The sequence below is a fragment of the Lepisma saccharinum genome, chromosome 8 (genome assembly GCF_977018435.1).
Source record: "Lepisma saccharinum chromosome 8, izLepSacc3.1, whole genome shotgun sequence".
Lineage (NCBI taxonomy): Eukaryota > Metazoa > Arthropoda > Insecta > Zygentoma > Lepismatidae > Lepisma > Lepisma saccharinum.
Genome location: NC_139236.1, coordinates 31,652,994 through 31,675,681, shown reverse-complemented (window position 1 = coordinate 31,675,681; position 22,688 = coordinate 31,652,994). Strand labels below are relative to the sequence as shown.

General features: G+C 39.6%; 1 protein-coding gene across 6 annotated transcripts in view; it reads right to left on the bottom strand.

Moving 5' to 3' along the window:
* The window catches only part of Mical (Molecule interacting with CasL), a 282,128-nt gene that overhangs the window by 209,298 nt on the left and 50,142 nt on the right, over window positions 1-22,688 (bottom strand). For 4 of the 6 annotated variants that reach the window (XM_083126408.1, XM_083126413.1, XM_083126412.1 and 1 more), the window contains exon 1: window positions 10,727-11,083. The exons of 1 other annotated variant lie outside the window; for it this stretch is intronic. The gene's annotated coding sequence lies outside the window, so the exon portion shown is untranslated. Of the gene's footprint in view, window positions 1-10,726; window positions 11,084-22,688 lie in introns of those variants that run through there. One more of the 6 variants, XM_083126411.1, reaches the window with a different exon arrangement.

The following is a 22,688-nucleotide window of genomic DNA, read 5'->3' as shown; positions in this document are numbered from 1 at the left end:
TAATAGCATCCCCATCAAAAAATTGAATTTGCACCTTGTTCCTATCTCAGTATCCACTGGACGGCTTTTGCATTCCGTTAGTGAGAGAATAAACAGCAGATGTCTTAGAGAAAATGCACACCGAAGCGACAGGCGACAGTTGACGCTTGGAAACTAGCCAATCAACAGCAACGTTTCACACCGTAGCGGCATGACAGGTCGCAGAAGTCTGCGTTCGATCGGTGAAATCATCAAGCGTGTCGCTTGAAGATTTTACCAATCGAATGGAGGCTTGTGCAGCCTGTCATGCTGCTATGATGTGAAACGTTGTAGTTGCTTGGCTCGTTCCCAAGCGAAATTTGTCGCGTGTCGCTACGTTCTGAAATCTCCCTGAGGCAGCTTCCAGTCTGTAAAAAAATGTCTCACTGCCCGTGCGCGACCAACATACGTTTAGCTCAAGTCACTTCGGAACGAAAGGTTGCATTTATTTCTGAAGGTTCGTTTCCAAGTGGCACGTGTCGTTTTGATCTCAAAGCTACCTTTTATTCAAGAAGTCTCCTGCGTCATGTTTCACTGCGGGGAGAAGACACGGCCAAATGAGGTAATTCGTCCCCCAGTAATGACCACCGTGAATTTCCAAAATTACACAGCTAATGAAAGAACCGTCTGCAGTTATTTACGTTGTGTTCCCCAACCGAGTGGAGGATGCCACGTGCAAAGTTACCCCACGCGGTTTCTCGGTATATCGTATGGGATGAACTTTCCAAGCCGAAACAAGTACTAATGCTATCATTCTGTTCCTGAGAATCAAGCTTTATCACATCCGGTTAACCGGCACCAAACAAATACAGTATGATTACTCTTAAGACCAATACAATATTAAAGTATAATTCCCGACGTTCAAGGCGATATTGCTAAAATTTGAAGGCTAAAAATTGAATGATCTACGTATACATTTTTCCTGTTTTGATACTACGCTCTCGGCTGAATGCAGTGAATCCACGGATTCTAATACAATACTGTTGCATTTTCAACAGTATATAATTTAAGGCACAGAAAACACATCACAAGATCATATACTAAATTAATTTAGAAGACGAAATTTGTTTAATTTAGAAGGGAGCTCCAAAATTCAGAATAATTCCTCTTTTGTAGCATAAATTGCATTCCCCTTTAAATTGCAATTGCTATGTGATAAAGAAAAAAATATGCACCCTTAAATGCCAAAGTGTTGATTGAAGTTTAAGCTGCATTCATTTTTAAATCGAAGTTGACAAGAGTAAAAACTAAGGGAGATAGTCTCCCCTCGCCCACCATAAACACTTAATAAATGTTTGAATACAATATCGGTTGTAACCTCCACGTGTCTTCATTCACGAGATTAAATTATTAGATGCCGAAATATTTCACGTTTGTGATGAAAATTCAAGTTGAATTTACGTGTAATTCCCGGTGACTACAGCTTAAACTATTAACGACAAAGATTGCAACTCAGAACGTCTAACAGTTGGCGCCACAAAAATTTAATTCGTTTCCTGTGAACACACACAATATTAATTTCATGTATACTACTTTCTGTTAAGTTCCTTTCCAAGGTGCCAACTTCATGTAGATAACACCATTAACAGTAATGAGCCGTGAGGGCACCCAGCCAATGTGAAGCCACCTAGGCACATGCAAAATAAGAAAATACATAGGACTAGATTACGCTTTCTCATGTGGAAGACTGGAAATTTCGCCCCCTTTGAACGTATCAGAGTACCGAATCACCTTAACAATATAGTGACTATCCGTAAAATTGTTTAAAGATGTGTAAACTAATAACCTATGAACGCAGATGGCACTCAAAATAATGGTTCCTTGAAAATCACAGTTAATAGATGGGCGTTTTGGAATAGAGTTTCAAATACACTACTGCGTGCGTGTGCGTGTGTATGTTCAAGTGGTCACACACACAAAGGAACACTGCAATAAATTATTGTCAAATAAATTAAAGAAAAGGAATAAACATATCCTCTCAAATTTTATGAAAAGTTAAATACTGTACAGTTAGTTCCCAATGCACTGAAAAAAAAAACTTGTACTATATGTGTATGACATTGTGATTTCACATAGGTTCTATGGGAATATCAGTGAAGCACAAACCAGGATACTTAAGCAACCAAAATTACATCAGTGTATAACAAGGAAACATAACTTCTAGGATGAAAACGGCTGTGTTCAACCACGGTCCGATTTTCCCCGATGTGGAAGCGACATTTCCTAAATCCTCTCCCTGAATGTTCACAATAACCTCACCTCGATGACGTGACCACATGCAATGGATAATTAACAACGAATTCGGCCAGGAAAGGCTAGCTTATAATTAACCACTGTAATGGTTACTATGGCGACTGTGATATGATCGTTAAGGTATATATCATCAGTAAAGAGCCCATGCAATTCCAATAGCGACTCAAGCAGATGTTGAGGTGTGGAGGAGGAGTATGTTTGCTTGCGTTTTGAGGATGCTAGTTGAGAATGGTGTACTCCTGCATGCCTTCCCACTTCTAGTGCTGGTCCTAAGCTTAGGAACGGAAATTGTTTCGCAGTATATTCTGTAGGTAATAAGTAAAAGTTACGCATTCACTTACTGTGCTCTATATCTCCACTTGTCACACTTGTCGCCACCCACGATTCCGACACAAATCGAATCGAATATTGTAATGGGCAAAGGGGAGAAAAAACACAAATCACTGACTCGTGACGAATCACGAAAGCCTAAGAATGAAACACGACATGCAACATTGCGGCTACCGAGCGCTTAACGGGCTTGTGGCTAGTGGCGGGTCGGTGTCCTCAGAGTCATTAACCCATAATGCAATGATGCTGGAAGGTAAGATTTCCACATGGGTTCTAACGATCATTATTGAACATGCCCAAGTTTCGCTTGACGTTTGTAACCCCGTATTAAGGGTGGCCGATTTCCGAGAAGAATTAGGAAACGGCGTTACCTGCTGTTATTACGCTGTGTTCTCGGAATAATTTACCAACATTGCCAACAAGCGTCGCAGTAACGACGGAACACGCACGAACCTCCACGTGCCCGATGAATTTTCCACTATCCACACGACTTCTAAGTACCCACGCGGGTGTCACCAAGATTCTATAAATATGATAAACACAGACGCTTTGGCACCACAGTGGAACATGCACACTTTTCTCTTCAGTTGTGGATAATTGTTTCAAAAAGGTAAAGTTCCCCGTGCATATGTGACGTGAAGGGACATTTAGGGGATAGGGCCCCACACATTCTCGATCTCGGCCATTTTGTAGGTGATGTGATCATCACCCCGCTCCAGCCGCCTTTACCCCCACAGGTGCCAATTGAGGCTGGGTGAGTCCCAGAGCCGCTTTATTATGGGACAAGGCCGGAAAAATTCCGACCTTAGATCACCCACCCCGGGAATCGAACCCGGATCTTCCGCGTGGCAGTCAGACGCCGTACCGACTAGACCATCGCGGCTGGTTTTGGAAAATTGGTACCCTAAAAACTATAGGGTCAAGACATGCCAATGTTTTTAGACAAGTACCATATGGGCTGACATGTATTTAGTTTTCAGACACAATGAGCAACTCACATATACGTTGATCTTGTTGTATTTGTGTTACTTAGTGTCGCTCTTTTCCCACTTTTGGCTAATTGCGACGATGGTGAGTTTTGAATAGATGAAAGGGATGAAGGGGCATTCACAAGAAACACCCAAGCCCAGGACGAGATCGAAAGGAGACCACCTAACGCGCTCGACCACCGAGTCGGTTTATGTGTCTGAAATAATGCTCTACGTTCTGAAGTAATAATGATCAAATAATGTAAATATGAATATGTGTGTGTGTGTGTAGTTGAACTGCAAAAAGGTAAAACAGATCTTTGTTTAAAGTGCGGCAAGTAAGAGTATATCCTGTTTAACTATAGTTTTTTAGTGTTAATTAGCTAAACGAGGGGGGGGGGGGCGCACTCTTGCTTAAAAGATGAACCCACTCTACTCTAACAACTGTGTAATAGATGTTAAGAAATATAACTTATTTTCAGTTTTTTTTATTTATTTAAGTCCACTTTAAGCACAGAAAGGCTAATCTGCACCGGACCTACAGTTTTTAAAGTGGGATCCGAACCATCATGTGCCTCCACCGGGTATCGAACCCGGGACCCCTTGATTACAAGGTGACGATGCTATCACTGCGCCATCGGGGAGGCCAAGACATACACTACTCACAAAAAAGTATGGAATATTGTTATATTAGACACAACAAATTTGGAATATTATTATATTAGGCAATAGGTGATATGCACGGTGGCGTATGTCGGCGAAAAGACGAGAACGTCCATTGTTGCATTCCAAGGCCGCGTCTATCACATATTGTCTAACATAACAATATTCCAAACTTTTGGAGAGGTGTGTATAACGTGACTAATAGAATGAGCATTTATCAAAGGATACTCTCTGACACACTCTTTCTCTTTTGGCGTATCTTCCACTTTTGGCTAATAGGGACGATGAAAAGGATGAGTGACGGACTACTGAATGAAAATGATGAAGAATCAAAGGCCCGCACAAGGCAGGACTCGAACCTGGAACCTTCAGAAGCGAGACTTGAGTCGTCCACCTAACGCTCAGCTATCCATCACTATATGTTCTATTGTCTACATATTAAGATACATCGTAGCAAAAAAGAAATGCATGTTCATGTATGGAAGAATGAAAATCTACTTCTATCTCCAAAAATAACCTTCCGCTCACATCTTTATCTCGAGAGATTCGACTCTCCCACACCCTTCCCATTCAAATGAGAGGGATATCTGACCTACGGAGAGAAAAGCTATATTTAGATCCCGGCTCCACTTTTACTTCTTTGTCCTTCCCTGTCACAAATCCAATTCTGGGCTCTTTGCCAGGACCCTTACGGCTCGCACAAAACTAAAAATATTATTCATTTGAAATTTTGCCGGAGACGGCACAAGCTGCCTTCATTAAAACGAAACAAGAACAAGAAGGCGATCCATTATGCACGGAATGCCAGCAATGCAGAAATATCGTGAAACTACAGAGCTGCAAGTAATTATAGGCGACTAAACTACTACTTGACATTGCAAACAAAACAGAACGTTAATCACGATATGCGCATTAAACTGATTGCGTCGCTGGAAGGAAACGTACATGTAAATGCAGGTGACATATGAGAAACATCACATGCATACATATGTCAGAGGAATTCATAGTGACGCATAAAAATGCAAGTATGTTACTAGGTGAGCGAGCGAGTGTTAATCAGAAAGATATATATTTTGTGCTCTGAGAAACAAGGTACGATGGTAACATGAACATAAATTACTTCGAACTCTGTTCTGATCTGGACCCTTATACTGGCTACACTGCTTATATTACAATGAACGTACAAGTTAATAAAAGGTCTTGAGACTCTCGTTCAAGCATGTAGTGGACCTATTACCTTTCAATAAGCATACTGTGAATTGAGGTGTCCAAAGTTATTCTGCACATTCGTACTGCTTTCCAGAGTACATTGCATAAAGAGAATACATTAGCGGATATGTTGGGCACTCATGTCGATTTATTATATGGGGGAAAAATTACGCCATTGCACCTTACGAGGGAAAATAAAATATCTGTCAGTTTTAGGTGATTAGCAAATGAGAAATGTTGTTATTGTGCTTTAATTACACCAGTTTAGTCTCCCCGATAACCGAGCGCGTTAAGTGGTCGACTTTCTCGATCTCATCATTGAAATTCCCGGGTTTGAATTCCAGCCTCTGTATGGGTGCTCTTTGTGAGTGACCATTCATCATTTTCATCCAATTATCATTCATTCTGATCTTCATGATTAGTCAAAAGTGGAAGAAAAACCGACGTTAAATAACAGAAAAACAAATTACATTAATATAAGTTAGTTAGGTGAGAGGATAATGGAAAGAAGACCTTCTTTGAAGGTGCCAGCTCATAATTCGTCTGAACTGACTGAGGAAAACCAAGACATAACCTCAGTGAAGATGGTAGGAAGGGGGTATTTACCTTGCGATATCCTAAATACGTTCGGCACATTCAAACATATGATATATAATCTTCCACAAATCATGTAAGAAAGTGAAAGCGAAGGAACATTTGCAATTTCAGTTAGGTACAGCTGATGGGCAAAACCGTATCTTCAGCAGGTCTAGGTAAAACGGGAAGTGTGTGTGTTTGGGGGGGGGGGGGGGGATACTAATAAAACTCGAAGAGAGAGCAAGTTACAAATTCTTTCATATTCATAATTCATGTCACATTCGTAATTTACTCAACTGTGAATAACGAGAATTATCTGAAAGCTAATACATGACCAAGTACCAACTTATAACATCTTGTAACATTGCCTTGGGAACTCATTTAGAGAAGTTTTCCCTAAACCAACATACAGCTTAAGTATCACAGAAGAATAATGCTGAGTTTCAACAAGAACAAAATAACAAATGCAATCAAAGATTGTTTCGAAGGTGATATATCACTCTTGTATCAAACCGTTTTCATATGTTATCATTTTTACAGACTCACATTGCGCTTTGAGTTGCAGAATTACAAAAAAAAGAAGAAGACAGAACGCTGATAAAATAAGATAATTCCAAGTATGGGATTACCAGGACGTTCTGACTCATATAATGTAAACATTATGTAACTTTAAAAACAGGTAGAGGAACATTATTTTATATCAGTGGTCAGTCTTCATTATTTTTGGAAAGAAGGATAAATTTACTGAAAGCAACGACCTTGCATTTACGTTACGTGTTCATTATCACACGAGAAAATTATTATCTTGAGTTTTTCAGAGTGAATTAAATACTCCAATACAATAATACCAGCGGATGTGTGTACTGTTCTCACCAAAGACGATAGCGCAAACGACGTGCTGGGGATTCTTGTAAGAAAAGCTTACGTCACTTTTTCCTGCCCGTTAGTTATTAATTTTTCAATATTTTCCTGCATTCGAGTTTTTTTTTCAATGCTGGGCCGAAGGGGTATGTACCTACCAACTCCCCTTGGGTAAATATATGCTTACAGTGGTAAACACCACGCTACGTGAGGATCATGCTCAATATCAATATATCTAAATTCCTAAATATGCACGTACTATCCTAAAACATCTTATGCATTTTAAACCTCGATAAACCAGTGTGTATGCAATCGTGTTTGCCACCGATATTTATTTTCGCTAACCTTCATGTCCTTTGTAAGATGGAAGAGTGTGTTTTCGTTATTCGGCAACACCCTATATCTGCATCAGTTCATCACATATTGTCGCACAAATGCCAAAACGACGAATGTGCTCAATCTTACTTTGAGATAAAAGCATTTTAACATTACAATTCCTGGAAAAAAACAGGTTTTACATTTGGATAAATGTTGCAATCGTTAAAATGTGTACCTACTTATGACTTCCTTCCTACCTGTATGTACCGGTATGCAGTGGCTGACATTGGCATTTCTTGGGAGTTATTTAATCGGAAGAAACAGCACAACGAAGACTTACAGGAAAATAGATCGGTTTGTTTAACGAAAATCAGAAACGAGATTGAAATCCGGGAGTTGCCCAGTTAATTCTGAAATAAATGTGTTCGCAAATTAAAAGGAATTGTGCAAACCTGCGGAAATATTGCATCGAAAATTCAAAGTGAAACGGGACATTTTCGTTGCTGGGTGCCCCTGATCGCACACATGACGTAATGCGCATGTGTCATCAACCAGTGAAAACAAACACGGCACGAGGAAAAGTGAAAACCGGGAAATGAAATTAATGCAAAGCACACTGTCGGAAATGAATACCAGGAAATGTGGACAGGCGATAAATGGAAGGAAATGGCGCATGGTAAATGAGTCATTTTTGGTTGGGTACCTAATTTAACTACTACCGAAAGTACTACTTACTACTTACTTTATATTCTTTGAGCGGTTCTAGGAAACAAAGGACATGCATCACATTGTATGAGTAGATCCAGGTAGAATTGCTCAAACGAAAAGGGGAAATTGCAATTTTCATTTATTAATGTCAATAATATTGATGATATAATTGAGAATTCAGCAATAAAACTTGAACTCCCTGGCGTAACAGGAGGTCTAAGGCCAAGAGTTTAGTAGTAATTTCCCAAATTTAAGACATTTAGAAAATAAGGCCTCTGATACCAAGTCAAACAATATTTTATATCTGGAATTTTAACCAGATTTCGACATATTTAATACAACATATTTTGTATACATGTTTAAAAGGAGTCTAGTTAGTGTTATTTAAGGAGTGTAGTATGCTGAGAGTTTTCATCTAAAAAAAATAATTCAAGTAGTTATGTGCCACAACTGAAATACTTTATATAGAGTTCGTCTGTGTATGTAAACAAAAAAAAAAAAACATTACTGAAATTAGCCATCACTCTTCTAAAGTTTACGAAATTCCTTGAAATTTCAGGAAAGCATTTTTCTTCCAAATTCGATACCAAATAACTTAATTTCCTAATTACTTTTGTTTATTTTTATAGGGCAATTACAATGTTTCAAAATCTATTCTCCTTGGTGTTATTCTGTATCAGAACAGCATTTTGCAGATTTCGCTCACATTCATGCTATGATTATTTAATAATCATTGAAAATCTCCTGATTTCTGATGTTTCATGGTTACCAATCAAACTGGAAAATAAGAATCTCAAAATTTGAAGTGAGATTGCATTTTGAATGTAGTGCAGTGTACAAGAATGTTAACGTAATTATTCCATGAAGCCTGTTTATAAGGTAGATTTGAAACAAACCCAACATTGTAATTTTTAGAACATAATGCAAGAATTACTTAAAAAATTCTACGTAACAATACGAACTGATTAAGCACTGTAATCTTGTTGATTTTCTGTTCCTTATATCCTTGTATGGACCCAATTTGGGATTGTACTTTCACACAATACCTCAAAGCACTGTAACTGGGCATTTGCCTGTAGTGTTTAATAAATAAACAATGCAGGACTTTCATGTATAGTTGGATCTACAGTTTTTCTCGAAATTATTCTTGAAAACAATGTTCTGTTATGTGTATTTGTTGGGATGTTATTCTACTATATTGTGTATTAACATTAGACTGACTATGTAGAGTAGGACTATTGATGGTTTAAAATGTCTACTTGATATCAAGGGGTTCCGGATGGAAATAGGTTGTACAGCGGTTGGGATATACTTTACACTGTAGATTCAGTTCCGATTAGCCTATCTGAGCATAAAGTGAACTTAAACTTTGATCGTGTAGGGGAAAAATAGTTCCCTGAGCCAACAGAACCTTATGTGCTGAATGGAGAATTTATAACCGTGACTGCAAACTTCAAAAACCTTGCAGTCACTGTTATCCACTGGTAACCTTTTAACCATGATTTAACGTTCATTTCACCAGAGGAAATCAAACTGGACGTACCTTGTTTGGAAGGTAATTATGTTCCAGAAGGGATATAAAAACTAATTTTAAAAGTCTTTCAGCTTAATCCTCGTCTACTCCTCCATTACACACACCTAAGAGATAACGATCTTTCACCTGCTGTGCATTTTTCTTTCTCAACTGCACTTCCTCATACACAAGCAGCCATCTATTCCCCGAACGTGTACCTCGCGATAACGTCACCCATAAAACACCAGATTACACATCCGATAAGGTTAGTTTTATCAGCGAACGTTCATTATATTTATTGCGCATATACTTCATTAGCTAACTTGTTATGATGGGTGGCACCTTTTAATACATCACACCCCACTTGTATGTGCGTAGATTTTAGTGCATTTGATTTTTGTGGATTTCTGTTGGGAAAACTGGAAAATCGTGTAAAAGTCGACAAATGCTAGAATCCACTTTATGCAAAGATGACAATCGCGACAGCCAGCAGCTTTGAACAAAATTCGTACAGAGAATCGAACCCAGAACTCGCATTACAAAACCGTAGCCAGAATCATCGAACGTCTGAGCAGTCACAAGTGTTTAGTTTGGTAGGGACTGCACAGTTTCTCAGTCTTCCTCGTAAACACATTCATTCTTAACCACTTAGCCTACTCCTTCATTATTAGTTTCTTTTTCAATATCCTGTAACGGATAAATTAAACAAGCATACAAGCTTACGTATAACTACTGGAATAAAATAAAACAGAGAGACAATTAGAACAGCTAGTCTGAAAGAGATCTTACAAAGCCTCCCACCATCCTCTCTAGTTACTAATTATTACTGTTATCTTGATAGATATATGCACTAAAAATGAGGGGTTAAACTCAAATGAAAACTATCCGAATCGGGTAGGACCTGAGTCATCCAGAACGCTGGATTCGTTATCCGAGTTCCGAATCCTGAATTGCTCATCCGACCCAATAACCCGGAATGCGTTATCCGACTCCAGAACTCTGGATGAGTTATCAGACTCCAGAACTCTGGATGAGTTATCACACTCCAGAAATCTGGAGAGTTATCAGACTCCATAAATCTGGATGAGTTATCAGACTCCAGAACCCTGAAAGTGTTATTCGACTTCCGAACCCTCCTGAATTTACTAAGCGAATCCATAACACTGAATACGATCTTCCTAATATACGCAGGGAACGTTACGAATATAAACAAACCATGATTTCTGATAGCTACTATAAAGCTGGAACAAACAGATGATGACACACTTTAGATAAACTACGTTACCTAATACCATTGTTCTTTACTCACCTACTCAAAGATCCAACGTACGACAGAGAATGTTTCAAAACTACACATAAGCAACACTTGAAGAGTAAATTAGCATATTCACACACCCCTATATATCACATGCGATCGTTTCTCGGAAGGCACTGAAACTTACATCGTGAAGTGAAACAACCGCACAGCGAAGAAACAAAACAGAAACCACACACAACCACCGCACTGCGAATCTCCGGGAGTCCACTGCTCGCTCTACATCGCAGACTGAAATAATGGGGAGTTCCACGTACTTTGCTAAGTTTAAACCAGCGGAGTGAAGCGAACGAAGTCACATGAAACTTTGTAAGGCCGTAGCACCACACTGCGCAATCTCCGGTCACACTCCAGCCGCTGCTTCGAGTGAACTAACTCGAGAGCCCGAGTCTACGTCTTCACCTACGCACGACGTCACTCGTCGGTTGCCACGGTAACCGGCGAATCGATAACAAGATTTGCACAAACCTCGCGTCCGACAGTCGCTGCTTGTACTCAATGTTGTTCAGGTTGTCGCGTCGGTAATGTTTGCACAACGCTGGCGAGATCATCTCGATTACGCCGTGCCTTACAAACAAAGCGGTAAACTAGTCAACAGGATGTTGCTTGCTGATTACCCGTTGGCAGTACTTGAACTGTGGTACTCTACTGTGGTGCTGAGGGAGCTACGTCACAAGGGATGGAGATTCGAGATGAGACAGAAAAGGATTCGTGAAAATTGAGACGAGAACGAGACTAAACTTTTCGATTCATTGAGCTGGTGTCTCAACAGTTTAAAATGGGATTCGAACCACTCTGTGTCTCCACCGGTATCGAACCCAGGACCCATTGATTACAAGGCGACGACGCTACCACTGCGCCATCGGGGAGGCTCAATAAACCTTTCGAAATCGAGAACGAGAGAGACCCAAGAAAAAGGAGACAAGGCTGAGACTTACTGTACAAGGCTCTCGATCTTGTTTGAAGTTACGTACATAATAAATTGAAAAATTTAATGCTATTTGGGAACTAGTGAGCTTGAACAATACAACTATTATTCATCAAAATACCTTTCATGAATATATTTAACGTACTGTAATAAAAAGCCCTTGAAACTTTTGGAGACCCAAAAATAAAAGGTATAGAACGTATTTTAATAGGGTAATTTTGAACCATATTTTTTTAAAAAAAAAGGTAAAGTGTTCCCCTGTGCATAGCACCACGCCATGAAGGCGTATAGGGGGTGTGGGGTTAACGCCCCACACTTTCTTGATCCGGTCGTGAGTGGGGGTGATGTGATCAGCATCAGGCCCCTGACCGCCTTTACCCCCCAGGGTTTCCCCCAGGTACCCATGTTATTCGACGCTGGGTAGGCGCCGGGGCCGCTTCCACCGTTAGAAAAGTTCCCGGATTTGAACCGGCCGGGGATCGAACCCGGGACCTTGAGCATGGTAGTCAGACGCGTTACCGACTGAGCCACCGCGGCCACCTGAATAATATTTATTACATATATTTAATTTTTAATACTTGAGATGCTTAGCAACGTTCACACAACAGCAGCATGACATGGTGCACGTGGTGTGAAATCTTCCACGGACAAAGGGGGGAACCAATCAAATTAAATTATGTCACGTTAAACTAACTCAGATTAGCACACTTGTTTATTTCAGAGATATTGCATAGAAAAAGGCTCGCAGTAAAATTCAGCGTTACAAAAACAAACAATCACTGTTCTCCAAGATGCGATTTCTATAGCTGTCGATCAAAAATTAGATTACAATTCGGGGGGGGGGGAGGAGGAAACACGAACAACGAGCCTGTACAAGTACAGTAGCGGCACTCTCCCTTTCTCCCGATCGCACACGCACCATACATGCGGAGAAAGTTACAGCGTGGGACTACAAGCACGCTTACACTAAAATGCGAGCGGCATATATGCACGCATGTGATGAAGGCTTTCATGTTTTCCCATGCATATCTTTCCAACCGCGTGTAATTCGGAGCGAAATTTCCAGGCTACACGCTGTTCTACGCACCACCACCCCTCAAGCTGTCTGAAATTGTTAACGATAAGAATTTAAAGTTCAAAAGTAAGTTGTTTTTTTTGTGTTTTGTTTTAAGAGCGTGTTGACAGATTTCACTCAAATGCAATAGCAGATCAGTTCTTAGAGCTGTCTAGCGGCTATAACGAACCCATGACGTAATTAGTCCTAAGGAATCCACAGCAAAAATGATAAAATTCTCAATTTTGTTTCACGTGCACGAGTATCTACTTCAACAAAACTCTTTTTTTTCCTTGATGAAGCAAAGTTCACCAAAGAAGATAAAAAGTTTGAATTATTGTTGTTTTAAGTTCACTTTACGCACAGATAGGCTAATCGGGACTGGACCTAAAGTTTAAAGTGGGATCCGAACCACTGTGCAAGTGCATCCACTGGGTATCGAACCCGGGCAAGTTACGAGCGTATATTTGTTGACAATTATGCGACATTTCCTCTTTAGGAGGGGACGCAGGAAAAATGGATTCTTGTCCCACCACCTCTCGGCTGCCCTGGTTATGGCAGAGGGTTAGTTATATTGTTACATTTCAAATATCTCATTTTCCCCATTTTTATGGCTCCTTCAGAGAAATCTTTCTCCATTGGAAGCACGCCGGCAATGCGTGTCCGATTTTGAAACAGGTTTACTTTAGTATGCAGATTGGACTTGGAGACTTTTTATCTTCACTGTAAAAAGTGAGTGTAAAATAACGCCGAGTATCATGTTACAAATACTACGAACTGGCGTAACAGAACATATTTTTGGTGTTAATGCGGTATTAATGTTGTACAGCATTCTAGGTTACATCTTTCAAGCAACTCCAAGTGTCAAACCGATTGTGTTTCGGTGTCAATATCACTGCAACTTCTTTAGAGTGTTGGATTCAGTGAATCTCCTCTATTAAGCGTTAGCAACACTGGTTAATGGCTACTTTAGCAAATTAGAAATTCATTATTAATTAGAAATTATTTATTCATGGGCGAAGTTCAGCCTGCGGCTGCTCTCCAAAATCGACCGAGCGTCTTTAATATCGATACTACATACTGCTATTATACAAATATAAGAACGACTACCCTCTTATTTCAGGTTACATATTGACACCTGTTCCAGCAGGAGTGAGACTGCGTTTGTTACCTAGCTGATAGTTTATTTACTACATGTATTTACCATAATATCCGCAAGAGCTCCACATATCGCACTCAATTCGTTCGCTTGGATCCTCCTTCCCCAGACAATCTTGAAGCTGTGGGAGACAAAACACCCCGAGCTATTCGGCCAAGCGGGAATTGCGGGTATCGATCAGGGTTCCCCGTGCAAGGTCGTGTGCGGATGTTGGAAGACTACCATCAAATATTAGTAGCATGGAAGGGGGCTTAAAGTTCATCCAAGGTAAATCAACTAACCACGAGAATGCCGAAAAGATTGCGCATTGCAAACAGTCGTACAATTTTCAGCTTCATCTTAATTGCTGAACTGATCAATGCTGTAGTCAAAGAGTATACCGTACGAGATCTCTGGGAGTTCATGTCAGCGCTTCTAGCAAAAAAAAAAAGGGTCTTAGTACTGCCATCGGAAATTAACAATAATTCCTGTATAGAAACTGTCGAATAATGCATGTCACTCATTCAACTGAGAGCTGCGATGATCCAGGGTGTCTGACTGCCATGAGAGACACCTAGGTTCGATTCCCGTAGTGGAAGGCCTTACAAAAAAATATCCTCGTGAAAAGTAATGGCTTTATCCTTTAGGGTATGGATACACAGATGCGTGGTTGAATATGTCCACTCGTGATAAGGAAAATAAGATTCAGAATAGGAAAAACAAAAGTAGTAAAAGGTAAATATGGGTTAATATTATTTAGAAATACGAGTATAGCATTCTTTCCCAATAAGAAATAACGGATTGCAATGTTGCAAACGTGAATATTTCGTGTGTGCGCGTATATGTATAGAACAAAATCGGACCATACTAGGGAGTGGAGTTCGGCACATTTTGATTTTCGAAATTCTAATTTGAGAAGGCAACGACTGACATTAGTTTATACGTTGAAGTAGTGGAAATATGTCTTTTTGGAAGCTTAGGACTGATAATGAAGCTTGTCCGAGCGAAAATATGGAGAAGTGGCCTTGATAATTCAATCGTCATGAATGACTCAGTTACAAAGTGTATGAAGCCGAACTAATGACATTTCATGCCTTATTACGTCTCCTACATTTTCTATCACGTCCAAAGTAAGAAAATAGTGTAGTAATACATCAGAATATGAGCCTTTAGAGGCTAATTCTCTGAGGAAAAAATCGAAATGAAATTATTAACTGGAATCTAATTGAAAATATAACTCAATTACAACGTAATTTTGACAAGCCACAACAACATTCATGATGAAATTTAAAGAGATAAATTAAATCGTTAGTGCATGGAAATCAATAGAACTAATAATTAAAATGATATTGTGTCTTTGTTGATGGTCATTTTCATATTATTTTACATTAGTATTGTAAAATATATAATGTTCACTTATTACAGTGATATATGGAACACTGCGATAATAAATGCATATTGATACAAAATCCGAGCCACCTCGGTGACCGAGCACGTTGAATTCTTGACTCACGAACTCGTCATCGCAGGTTCCGTGTTCCAATCGTCGCCTCGGCATGGGGTGTTTGTGAGCGTCCCATCATCAATTTAACTTAATCATCATTCATCCTCAACATCGCGATGACGTTAAATATAAGTAGAAAAGCAAGTAAAATGTAACTTATACAAAATATATTGAAATCCGAAATATTATAACTACATCCCGTGTCTTCTAAAAACCGACAGCAACACAGCCCTTCCATCTGTCCCTATCCTGGGCAAGATCAATCCAATCTTTTCCATCCTTACCGATTTCCTTCAGGTTCATCTCAACATTATCCCTCCATCTTCGTCTTGATCTCCCTACAGGTGTCTTACCATCAGGTTTTCCGAAATATTACGTTCATCTGAATCTTGGACTATGAGGCACGTATGGGAGTAAAAAAAAAGTTATTAAAATTACAATACGTATACCTGACATGGTAGAAAACCCTTGGGGTGTCACTTATTCACTATCGTTTTGTCCCAACTGAAATTACGTATCGACGTCCAAAGACTGGAAATCTGTGCTTCGCGTCCACGTCCCTGGCAAGACATTAGTAATTACCAACTCTTTTTTTCTCGTCAATCCAGACATAAGTTCTTGTAAGTTTCCAGTCCTGTCTGTCACGCCCAGCTGCACAAGTGACACATAGAGTACGTTCGTAGGCGTATCGCAAGTGCGGATTAATTGCGAGAACTCGCAATCTCTATCAACTAGCTCCCCCTCGCAAGAGTTCGACTCGTTAAACTTGTTCGCTGTGGTTCGCTTGTCGACGGGGCCAACCGGGTTAAGGCCGAATTGAATTAGTGGCGTATGTGGAGCAGCTGAGGAAATGTCAGGGGAACCTTTTGCCTCAATATTTCCCACTTTCCACGCGCCCTGGGAGTAGGTTCACTTCGTCCCGAAAGGTCGTCCAAGGTTCTCCAAAACTCGCCCTTTCCAGACCACCCTTCGCTGCAGTTCGAACATGTACACTACAGCCATGAACTTAACAAAAAGACAAGGTTCAACTATTTTTGTCAGTGCGATCCACTCACAGTCTTCTCAACTTCGGTCAGTAGTTTGTACCTTGACACATCAGAATAAAGATTAGTAAAAAGGCAGGTGGCATTGTCAGGATGAGGGGGTTCTTGGCGAAACTAGCTACCGCTTCAGTTTCATTTCACAACTCCTATTACTTGTACAAACTCATAAATACCTTAACGACCTGCTAAACACCACGATGTACAACGATCATGTCATACAAGTCACGTGGCAACCCATTTCACTGCACATCCTACAGTTGGACGCGTTTCCATTTTTATATTTAAAAAAAAATATATTAATATTTCCTTTCCTTGTGTGACGCACGGGACATTTAATATGTGATGCACGGGACATTTCTCTCCCTTATGTTGTCACTCCACCGCAGGTGATGTCTGTCTCCATAAACTCTCTCAAAAGGTGGCAACACTATTTTTAAAGTATCTCAAGGACAAAAGATTTGGTATTTTAAGCCTTTAAGAAAAATTACCTCATAAATATATTCAACTATATGTTATTTAATTCTGCATAATGGTATTGCAGATTTGCAGATAACAGTGTAGGACTAAACTCCTGTATCCTAAGGGCCTTCCCGATGGTGCAGTGGTAGAATCGTCGCATTGTAATCAAGGGGCTCCAGGTTCGATACCCGGTGGAGGTACATGGTTCAGATCCCACTTTGAACTGTAGGTCCAGTTCCGATTACCCTTACTGTGCATAAAGTGGACTTAAAGCACCAACTCAATCAATCAATCCTATATCCTGTACATTGTATACAGCTGCTTCAACATTCCATGGTGAATGTCAGATATATCTTGTGCGCCAAGATACATGCTATAAGGTAAAAATACTGTTACTTGCATTGTTGGTACTCTGTATGAAGCAATTGATCCTAAATCAGAGACCATCGCCAATATTGATGAAGTTATATGATCGAATGAACGAACATCTTCAGAATTCAAAAGTAAAAGGCCTTGTTTTTGCAAGAACTTGGTTGCAAATACAGAAAAACATTAATGCGGTATTATTTTGCAACTACACATGGGAAGGGAGTAGTAGATGGAATCAGCGGACAAGCAAAATCACTTATTCGTACTCATGTAATGAGCAAAAAAATCTGCACCAATTGTACGAGACGAGACGAGATGTTCTCGTGAATAAACTTCCCCCCTCATCCGGCCACTTTTCCTTCATGTGATTGGATTACCTTCAAATTATAAATTTGTGAATTTGAATAGTTTAAAAATAATTTCGCAAAGTAGCTACTTCAATTACAAGAAATCCAAATAAAACTTCCAGGTTTATACAAACATAATTCTACCCGGATGATTCGCATTTCAACTGGAATTTCGAAACCTCATTACAATAGTCACCTTAAAGCATTATAGCAACTGAAATCGTGACTAAAAAAGTAGCAGCACTGTCGTAAATTACATACCTATATAACTGGACTTCACACAAATTACCAATCGGAAAATAATTACATCTGCAATCCGTTATACTATGCACAAAGGAAGTACATTACAGCATTACCACTGAATTTTGAGCACTTCAAAATTAACTTCTCGCAAGTTTATTGGCTACAAAAGTCCTTGTTTTATGCCAGCCTTGCTCAATGGTGGGTGCATCGCTAGTGGTACAGTGTTCAATGGTACGCGAAAAATCAAAAGATACATACTTATATAAGCATTTTTATTAAAAGCCTTATTTTACTTTTAGTATATGGAATTGGTAGTATTTAAGCAATAGAGGTCGAGAACCCAATACTCTCCATATTGAGCAAGTCATGCAGTTATTTAGAGACCCCCGTGGTGGAATATTTTTCTCACTGCTTGCTCACGAGATGCACGGAGGTTCAATTCCTGCAGATTTCACTCGATGCAATCTACTCTCAGTAAACCATGGTGTATACAAGTGAAAAACGCTCAGCAGGAGAAAGTAGCGTGCGTGTTTCAATTTGTGGAATCAAAATCTCTCTCTTTGTATTATCCCGTCAGATTTATTTCTTTCGGGCTCCATCGAGGTCGTTGTCTAAAAGACAACTGTGGCTTCCTGACATTCTCAAGCGTGCTTGGATGGAAGTGGACCATTGTCACTTCTACCCAATACGCATGGACAGCCTCTGAGCAACCAACGGAGCGATCGAACACACACACGTTCTTTTAGTAATAATATCCCCTTGTCTCCAGTTTTATTATCCACACAACCTGAAACTGCAGGTATATACTTCATTTATGTAGATTTATATTATTTACTTCAACAGGGTTTCTACTCACTTTGCCAAACAACCAAAAATGAACTACCAGACCATTCAGTGGTGCTTCAACATGCTAATAACCCAATTTTTAAGTGGTAAATTGCACTTGCTATCCAAGAGAATAAAGTTTATTCAATATTGTTGAAAATAAATGAACAAAAACTAAAAGCATTTATGTATCTAATAGAACATCTCTCATTAGAAAGCTGGTTCAAGAAAAGAGTGGGGTTTATTTTCAATACAGAGGCATGTAGCAAAAGTTTAAAAAAACTCGCTTACTTTTCCCTGTTTAAGGTTTCCCGATACACTGGCAATTTTCTACCGATTTGTCGACACCCTTGGTAAGTACTTTTCGGAAACTTTCTGTGAGAGCAGCAGCCTTAAACATAGTCGCTAGTCAAACAACAGGATGACCTATAATTCTCTCTTACACCGTAATTGCCATCGAAGCAATGACATGAACGAAGAAATTAACAACAAAAACCAGGATGAACATCCATCCATAAGGGTAAACCAATTACTGAGACGGGTTCCTGAATGTAGTGCAAGCTCTTGTGGAACAGAGCGGAACCCAGGACCTGAAAATCGACACTGATGCGAACCATACACCTCGGCTACTGATGCGCACTGACTTTTTCGGTCGTAATTGCAGAAGGTTGCCTCTGTGGAAGATCCGCCAAGTAGTGCGTGTCGCCCGTTTCACGTGCACTAAGTGGGGGAGGAGGGGAGCTGCGGTTCGAGCTTGTGGTCACCTAATACAAGCAAGAGTTGTGAACTGTTACGAACGTATCGAAATAAACAAGTCAAAGTTGCAGTTATTGTAGATAAAGGTACTGATCAAGCAACTGTTTCGGTTGGGCAGCCAGACGGCCTGGTGTCCTCAACTGCAAAGGTGTCTGGTGCGAGGCACATCCAGCTGCTAACAAAACAAATTGCTAAGAGGCCTGTACCTGGCGCTCCTAACAAATCCTAACCTACATGTTTCTGCAAGAATCATTTGCAATGTTTTATTGGACCAGTTGCTTTTTGGTTATCTGAATCAGTAAAAATTTCATGTCAGTTACTAATAACAAAACAAGAATAACATGGCATCTCAGTGAATATAATTAAGGATTAAGATTGCAGATATTTCAAACTGTGTTACATTACAGTGCACAAAGTAACATTTCAAATACATCGAATGTGAAACAAATATTATGACATGTTTGGGAAACAGAAGTTTACAAACGGACACAATATTAATTAATCTGTAATGCAAAATAAACATATCCAAAGCCTACATCTTCAAAGCAGCATGTGTAAAGCAAATTACTGAAGTTGTAACATTTAGTGTATATGGTAATTATTTTTATGAACAGGCAGGAGCATATTCTAGTCCTTCAAATGTACTTCATTAACTCATTGAGCAATTAGATGACTTACCCTGAGAATTTTACTTTTTTAAAATTCCGCGAGATTTCCAGGTTCTCCTGGTGTGTGGGAATCCTGTCTTAGCAATTAAATTTAGCGACTGTTAGTAGCTGGATATGCCCCGCACCAGATCCACTGTGGAGGAAGCTTGACGCTTCAATGGGCGGACCCGTCGAGTGGTCGACTCACAGTCTTCTACCGAAGCATCCAGGTTCGATGCTGTCATCCTGGGCCTAGGTCTATCATCCTATGACCATTCGTCCACATCGCCGCAAGATAGACAAGCGCGCCACGTCAAATAATACCAAATAGGAACACGGACATACGGTGAATCGTTAGGCAATGTACATTTTATTAGCAAAAAATAATTTGTACCAAGACAGGTATATTTTAGGGAAAATTTATGTTATTTTGTATCGATTCCCGACATCTTTCAGTAAATCTCTTTCATGAGGATGAATGATGACTTGATCAAATAAATCAGGAAAGACAACAACACGTCCATGACTTACCCGGGATGGGAACTTACTACTTTCGGCTGCGTAGCGCATTACGCCACACATTCTGCCAGAAACGTTGAGCCACAGCGAATTTGTCAACACATATCGTGCTATGTGAGTATTATTTTATGTAGTCCATGTCTTGTGCATTTGAATGCAAAACCACAACCTTCAAATTTCCTGAAGAGAATAAATTACATATCGGAACGTAGACTTGGTTGGTCGACTTGGTGTTTTAAGTCCACTTTATGCACAGCAAGGTTAATCGGGACTGGACCTTAAGTTTCCGAACCACTGTGTGCCTCCACTGGGTATCGAACCCGTGACCCCTTTATCAGAACGTAGAATGGGAGAGGCCAGTCTTACACCATTTACGTAACGTGTCCTACCGTGATAATGATCAACGAAAGGAAATAGAAATACCCATATTATGTAGTTGTCCATTACATAAAAAATCTTAAGACATCTTGTAGAGTGTCAACAGTAAACATACTACATGCACCGCGAGAAAATGTATCAATAAAACAAATTTTAGAAAATAAGCCATCAACCACGCATTTAGGATTTATTCCTTCCTCCATTCAACTCTAAGGAACGCACACTAAGAAAGTAATGTGCAAATAGTGGATAAATAATTAATTCTGCCGCGACTCAGTGTTACAGTCAGCAGTATCCTTGAAAGTTATGCAACCAACTTTATGGGAACTTCACATTGGTTGCATAAAACTCAGGATGATTGAATTGGTTTATTTTACTGCGCTTTTCTGCAATCTTGGCAAGTCGCGAAGATGAGAATGAATGATGATATGAAATTTATGATGGGACATGCACACAGAACACTCATGCCCAGACGGGGGTTCGAACCCAGGACCCTTGGCATCGTAGCGCGCTGTGCTAACCACTCCGCCCCATACAGAATTTATCATTGGATCATAGAGTTGAAATATTGTAAAATAATTGCACATACTGTCCCAAACTGACTTTAATACGAACAGTCTTTGCGGATATTATTCCTCAGTAAATAATAATTAAGAAACGGAGAACAATTAGTAATGGATAAGTTATGTTGATTTTGCTCTGTATTCTGGCGTAAAGTGGATCAGATCCAACATGTAGAGCCGGGGTTTTCGAACTTTTTGCGCCTCCTCTCAATGTTAATACATACATGTCACCATGAAAGACCAACACAAAATCTATTCTTGTGTTTATTTTATTTACTGTTTGTACACATATCCTATAACTAATGAAAATATAATGTGTGTTAATACAGGTGATGTACAATTTTTTAATAAGCTGGTGTCAATTCACTCAGCTTTACGATATTCGTGACAAAAGGGAATAACTGACAATAAGAAACCTGGAAAATATATGTAAATAACAAGAATATTGCAATGTTAAGCAAAGTCAGTGGGATCTATGAGTTTGTTTGGCGTCACGCAGTTTATCGAATCGGGGTACATATTTGGAAATTGAATCTACTTCTGGATATGTCGATGGACACCTGTGATATTCTCCCATTCTCATAAAAGCATTCACAAGTCAAAACTTCATCAAGTACCTTCAAACGAAAATTTCAGACTTTTCACGAGAAGAAAGAATCGTACTCACCAACATGGAAACGACCCTTGTATGACTGTGAAAGTCCTTGTACTAAACTCACCTGAAACAGGAAGAAAACAAACAAATTAGATATTAGATATACAAGAAACACCACTTACAAATCATCCTCAGTCCACAGTTCCTTCACATCATAATCTAACAAAATATACCTAATAAAATTGAAGATATTCTAACAAAAACAAATCTACTATTTGTTCATCTAATCATACGGAGGTCGGAACAATATATTTAATTCTGTTCACAATTCTCTAGGTACAAAATTTTACAACACAAGCTTCTATTCAATTTCACAAATTTCAATATCACCCAAACGGAGCTCGCCACAAAAGACAATACCACAAGTTTGAACTCGCATTTCAATTAACGTTCAGAAAACAGTTTCAGCTCCAAGGAACTGAAAGTCACTGCTATTCACGAGAGAGGAATAATCGATTTTAACAAGCGTCATGATTTAATTAGCGTTGGAAAAGGAAGGTTTAATCATCCTGCGTAACACTCAGCTCT